The sequence below is a fragment of the Chrysemys picta genome, chromosome 6 (assembly GCF_011386835.1).
Source record: "Chrysemys picta bellii isolate R12L10 chromosome 6, ASM1138683v2, whole genome shotgun sequence".
Classification (NCBI taxonomy): Eukaryota; Metazoa; Chordata; order Testudines; family Emydidae; genus Chrysemys; species Chrysemys picta.
The window spans coordinates 61,310,241-61,316,897 of record NC_088796.1 but is presented as its reverse complement, the minus strand read 5'-3'; the positions used below and the strand labels follow the sequence as shown (position 1 = coordinate 61,316,897).

General features: G+C 48.2%; 1 long non-coding RNA gene across 1 annotated transcript; it reads left to right on the top strand.

Moving 5' to 3' along the window:
* Window positions 1-221: 221 nt before the first annotated feature.
* Window positions 222-6,083, top strand: LOC135984308 (uncharacterized). Its single transcript, XR_010602258.1, has 2 exons — window positions 222-1,089; window positions 4,700-6,083. It is a non-coding gene; the product is annotated as an uncharacterized LOC135984308 (long non-coding RNA).
* Window positions 6,084-6,657: the final 574 nt, after the last annotated feature.

Genomic DNA, 6,657 nt, shown 5'->3' with positions numbered 1-6,657 from the left:
GCTATCAGTGTGTTAAGAACTATTAGGAAAGGGGTAGAAAATAAGACAGAATATACTATAATGCCATTATATAAATCCAGGTGCATTCACACCTTGAATACTGCGTCCAGTTGCCCCATCTCCAAAAAGATATAGTGGAACTAGAAAAGGTTCAGAGAAGGGCAACAAAGATGATCAAAAGGTATGGAATGTCTTCCATACAAGGGGAGATTAAAATTGTTGGGGTCCACTAGGCATAGCTACCAGGTAACTCGGGAGAGTGGAAGGCCACAAGTGCCGATGAAGCTCTTTTGCTCTGGGCCTATCTGAACCCCCAAACCCCATCTTGGGAACTCTCACCTACTTCTATGCTAACTGTTTACATGCTCTGAAGTAGGTTGAAGCAGAAATGTAATGTCAGCTTTTTAGCAGATGGCTGCAGTTTCACTCACACTAGCAGAAATAATAGAGATAAGAAGCGGGGTAGTTAGTTTGCAGGCGTCTAACTCAAGGTCGCAAAGATTGAGAAAGTTTTCTCACAAGCTTATGTAGAGCTTATTGTAACAGTTGTCTGGAAGGGAGGGGTAAGGGGGAACAGCCAAACAAAGAGATGTATGTAAACAGTTTGAAGTATAAAAGGTAAAAGTTATTTGTATTTGTTGCACTGGATTTGAGACATGATGGTCTCCTAGTGCCATTTCAGAGCTCTGAAATAAAGTTGGCTTGCTTTCTCCCCTCGGTGTCTTTATTGGTGCCAAGCACACCGGGCGACGGACCATTGTTGTCCCCTCGAGCCCCTTAGGGCAGGCAACAGTTTTGGCGTCCCTGGGTGGGCTCGAGGCTGAAATTTAGCCCTGCCCGGATCCCTCCTGGTGGCCGACGGATTACAGCAACGACCGACGCCCAGCGCGCACCGGTGACTTCATCGGGGGCCTCGGCGGAGACGTGGTTTGCTCGACCTCGGAGGGCACAACGGTGCAACGCACACAGACAGTGGAGAAGCAGCTGCGGGCGACGGTGAGGAACCGGTCCCGTTGATAGGGCGACGGTGGGGAACCGGTCCCGTTGATAGGGCGACGGTGACGGTGCAGAACCGGACCCTTGGATAAGGTAGGAACAGTCCAGTGGGGACTTATCTGTTGTGACCTGGGGACGCCCAGTGTCTGCCTGTTATGACCTGGGGACGCCCAGAGTCTCCCTTGGTATGGGGCAGGGACAGAGTACAGCCGGCAGGGTACAGTGTACACCTTTAGAATGCATTCTGGTGAACTGGAAGGTGTTTGGATCTGATCAGTTGAAAATTGAAAATTGAAAAGGTTCTGTACAGTTGATTGGCCTCAGTACCAGCTAGAGTGCCAAGAAAGGTGGCCACCGGAAGGATCACTTAATTACAACACGATCCTTCAATTGCTTTTGTTTTGTCAGAGAACCGGTAAATGGAATGAACATCTCTATGCGTATACGTTTATGGTGTTAAGAAATAGGACTGATATTTTGCTCAAGTGCCATTTGACTCCGACAGGCTCGGTAGTAACGGCTGCTAAACCCCAGAACCCTCCCACTGTTGTAATGCCAGAATCGGTGTCCCCTTCGGCTCCTCCACCCCCACAGGCTTCAGAGAGTACCCCCCCCCCCCCGTGGGATTGTATCCGTTGATTACTGAGAGTGTGGTAGCCCGTCCAGGAACTCAGGAACGGCCAGCACAGATAGTATCTGTCTACTCGCATGTACCTTTTAACCCTGTACATCTGGCTGCTTTTAAGGCAGAGGCAGGAGAATTCTCAACGAATCCAAGCAAGTTCATTTCTATCTTTGAAGGATGTCTAGCTAGTCATAAGCCTGACTGGGATGATTGTAATATACTTATGAGAACCCTGTTGTCTGAAGTGGAGCGGAATCAGGTTATAGCCAAGGCTAAGGATGAAGACAGAGAAGGCATTTAAGGTTTAAAGGGAAAGCTATTGGACACCAGAGGTTGTACAGAGTGGAATCCTCAGAAGTGAGTGTGCTCGTCCTGGTTTGTTGCTTCAAAGCTCTGTACAGAAGTTATGTTACGGGAAAGGTGTATGATGGCAATGAGTATGTGTTAATGGTTGGAGAAGAGGTGTATGAGTGAAGAGTGGAAGGTTCCTTTGGAAGTTAGAAGAAGACGAGAAAGGGAGAAGGAAAGAGAACAGAATGAGTTAACTGAGAGGAAAATACAGCTAGCAGGCCATCCAAGGACATTGTTCACAGCCAAGACTTGGCTGACAACCAATAGAAAGGGGGGCCTGAATGTGCCCAAGCAACTGTGAGATCTGCAAAATACTGCAAGGCATAAGGAAGACAAACGAAGGGTTAAAAAGCAGCTTTGTTGGACAGTATGGGCTCAAGGATTTAAAAATTCGCCCACTCTGTTTGGACAGGCTTTGGCCAGAGACTTGGAGGAGTGGGATAATTCAGACAGAGCCCTCCTGCTGCAATATGTAGATGACTTGTTGATTGCTGCTGTGGGTCTAATCCCTTGTCTCAGAGCTACTGTGAGTCTCCTAAACTTTATTGGACTGCGAGGATACAGGGTATCTCAAAGCAAAGCCCAAATTGCTCTTTCAGAGGTTCAATATCTGGGATTTCACATCAGGCAGGGAGAGAGACAGCTCTCAAACGAAAGGAAGGAGGCTATCTGCCAAGTTCCCATCCCCAGCAACTGTAAACGGCTTAGGGCATTCCTGGGCATGGCAGGTTTTTGCAGAATATGGATTCCAGAGTTTGGACTGTGGGCTAAACCTCTGTATGAATGTGTTAAGGGAGCGGATCATGACCCCTTTCACTGGTCCCCAGAAGCGGACAGGGCATTTAAAAATCTTGAAAAGGAAGCTAATGGAAGCTCCAGCCCTGGGGTTGCCCGATATATCTAAGCCGTTCCAACTGTATGTGCATGAACGAAAAGGGGTAGCTTTGGGAATGCTTACCCAGCTATTAGGTGCCTGGAAACGTCCTGTGGCATACTTTTCTAAACAACTGGATCAAGTTTCAAAGGGATGGCCAGCCTGTTTGAGGGCGGTCGCAGCTACTGCTCTAGTGCTTCGGGAAGCTGAAAAACTGACACTGGGAGGAACTGTGCAAGTGTATGTTCCCCATATGGTCCGAGCCTTGCTGGATACTAAGGGTGGTCTTTGGCTCACACAGGCTCGGGTTGCTCGGTACCAGGCGAAGCTGTTAGAGAATCCTGAAGTCACCCTGGAGACCTGTCCCTCCCTTAATCCAGCTACACTGCTACCAGAGACAGAAAAGCAGGAACATGACTGTTTAGAAATCATAGATGTTCAGTATTCTAGCCGCCCAGATCTGAAAGATCAGCCACTCCCAAATGCTGACTTGGAATGGTATACAGATGGAAGTAGTACTGTTGTGGATGGGCAAAGGAGGGCTGGTTATGCTATTGTGTCTCTTCATGATACCGTGGAAGCTGAGAGTTTACCGGCAGGAACATCTGCCCAGCTTGCTGAACTAGTGGCCCTGACTCGTGCACTCGAGCTGGCAAAAGACAAACGGGTTAATATCTTTACTGACTCGAAGTATGCTTTTGGGGTATTGCATGCTCACGCTGGTTTGTGGAAGCAAAGGGGAATGCTAACAGCCCAAGGCTCCCCGGTCAAGCATGGGTCTCAAATTCTCCGGCTGTTAGAAGCAGTACAACTCCCCTCAGCAGTAGTAGTGGTGCATTGCAAAGCCCATCAAAGGGAAGATCAAGATGTATCCAAGGGTAATGCCAGAGCAGACAGGGAAGCTAAGCGAGCTGCTACCCTGAAATCAGCAACTGAGGAGAATGCCCAAATGCATGCCCTCATCCCATCAGTGGGTGAGCTTGCAGCCCCTCAGTACTCCCAAGAGGACAGAAACCTGGCTGACAGTCTCGGTCTCCAGGAAAAAGAGGGATGGCTTTATTCCACAGAGGGAAAAATCCTCCTGCCCAAGGGCTTGATTCGACCAGTGTTGCAGAAACTGCATCAGACCACACACGCAGGCAGAGAGGCTCTTACCCAGCTCATGAATAAATATTTTCTAACCTCCGGACTTAAACCCCTAGCATCACAGGTACAAGCTGAATGTTTAATCTGCCAAAAGAATAACCCTCGACCAGGAGTAGCAGTGCCACCAGCCACCCTGGAACCTACCCCAGGCCCAGGATTGGTGTGGCAAATAGACTTTACTGAGTTTCCCAGAACCCAAGGGTACAGGTACCTTCTCGTCTTAGTGGATCGATTCAGCGGATGGCCTGAGGCCTTCCCATGTCGCAACAACACTGCCAAAACAGTGGCTCTTAAGTTTGTCAAGGAAATCATTCCTCGCTTCGGCCTTCCTCAGTGGATGGAATCTGATAATGGAACACAGTGGTTCAAAAGATATCAAGTGCTCTGCAAATCCCCTGGAAGCTCCACACACCCTGGCGACCACAAGCCAGTGGAGTAGTGGAACGCACAAATCAGACACTCAAGCGACACCTCTCAAAGATCTGTCAGGAGGCCTCTCTTAAGTGGCCTGATGCCTTGCCCCTTGTGTTACTTCGCATTCGTGCTCTCCCTAAGGGTAGGATAGGGCTTAGTCCCTTCGAGATTATGTTTGGAAGAGCATGGCCTATGAATGGTACCCCAGTTCTGGCAGGGGAATGGGAAATGGGGTGTGGTTTCTTGTCTCAGTACATGTGCTCTCTGTCTGCTGTTCTTTCTTCTCTTCACAGGTATACCAAAGATTCACAACCTCTTCTGCTGGATACCCCGGTCCACTCCCTGCAGCCTGGTGACTCCGTTCTCGTGCGAACCTGGAAGGACGAGCCTCTCCAAGAGAAGTGGAAGGGACCCCACACCGTCCTGCTTGTCACCCATACAGCGGCAAAGGTCGAAGGACACAAGAACTGGATTCATCACTCTCGACTGAAAGCAGTGCCCTCTCCTAAACAGTGGACTGTCCAGCCTGCGGAGAAGACTGCTAACGACGATTTGGGACTTAAGCTGTTATTCAAAAGACAGTAAGGGTCGCTGGGAATGCGTTGTGATCTTTCTGAACAGTCACAGCATACTCCCCGCGAGAACCCTGAGCATTGGTTTTATTTTCTCACAGAAGGCCGACCTGGCCTATGTATTTGGTCTTGTTATTTTTTGACTTGTTTAGTGTCAACAATTCTTCTTATCTTCTGGGCATTTGGGTTGTTGTAATTGTATGTGCCCTTATTGGAGAAGAGTGTTGTACCTATGTCCCAGAGTTTTCACAGGACATTAACAAGCACATCTTGTCAGCTGAACGGGCCTTTAACCAGTGGAAGGCCCAGGAAGGGGAACCCACTATTTTGGATTCCCTTTGGGGTTGGATACCTGGTTTAGGGGAACTAGGGGATATAGGGGGAAACATTGTTCGCATTTTGCTCACAGGTGTTGTGGTATGTTTTGTTCTTGTTCTTTTGCTCATTTGCTGTAAAGTGCTCATACGTAAGATTTGTACCTCCCATACCCCAGAAGTTCCCTTATACCCTCTCATTGATAATCCTGATTGCATGGAGCTTAATCGCATTCTGTCTTTAGAGTATGAGAAAACTCTGACAAAGGTTTGTTGAGTGTTCTCAAAGGAGGGATTGTTGGGGTCCACTAGGCATAGCTACCAGGTAACTCGGGAGAGTGGAAGGCCACAAGTGCCGATGAAGCTCTTTTGCTCTGGGCCTATCTGAACCCCCAAACCCCATCTTGGGAACTCTCACCTACTTCTATGCTAACTGTTTACATGCTCTGAAGTAGGTTGAAGCAGAAATGTAATGTCAGCTTTTTAGCAGATGGCTGCAGTTTCACTCACACTAGCAGAAATAATAGAGATAAGAAGCGGGGTAGTTAGTTTGCAGGCGTCTAACTCAAGGTCGCAAAGATTGAGAAAGTTTTCTCACAAGCTTATGTAGAGCTTATTGTAACAGTTGTCTGGAAGGGAGGGGTAAGGGGGAACAGCCAAACAAAGAGATGTATGTAAACAGTTTGAAGTATAAAAGGTAAAAGTTATTTGTATTTGTTGCACTGGATTTGAGACATGATGGTCTCCTAGTGCCATTTCAGAGCTCTGAAATAAACTTGGCTTGCTTTCTCCCCTCGGTGTCTTTATTGGTGCCAAGCACACCGGGCGACGGACCATTGTTGTCCCCTCGAGCCCCTTAGGGCAGGCAACAAAATGATTAGGGCTGTTCATCTTAGAAAAAAAGACAATTAAGGGGGTATACATTAGAGATCCTATAAAATCATGAATTGATGTAACCCCATGCTCAGGATGACCCTAAACCTCTGACTGACAGAAAAGGAAGGCAGGATGGACCTCTCTAAAATTGCCCTGTTCTGTACACTTTCTCTGAGACTCAGGTACTGGCCATTGTCAGAGACAGGATAGTGGGCAAGGTGGACCATGGTCTGACCCAGTATGGCAGCTCTTATGTTCTTAAGTCATAACTACTCCTTGAACTCCATGAAAAGAGCATAGGATGTTCCCCAGGGTTCATGACCTGTTGGGAGGGTTGATGTGGAAGGGGTGCAGGGCCATTTCCCTGCCTTCCCTACCAGCTTTGGGGTATCCTAGCACGTGCATGGAAAAAGCAGTCTCCAGTCTCACCTGAGTGCTGGGAATGCAAATCTTTCTGGTTCATACAAAGTCTGTGCAAATGTTGGGAGA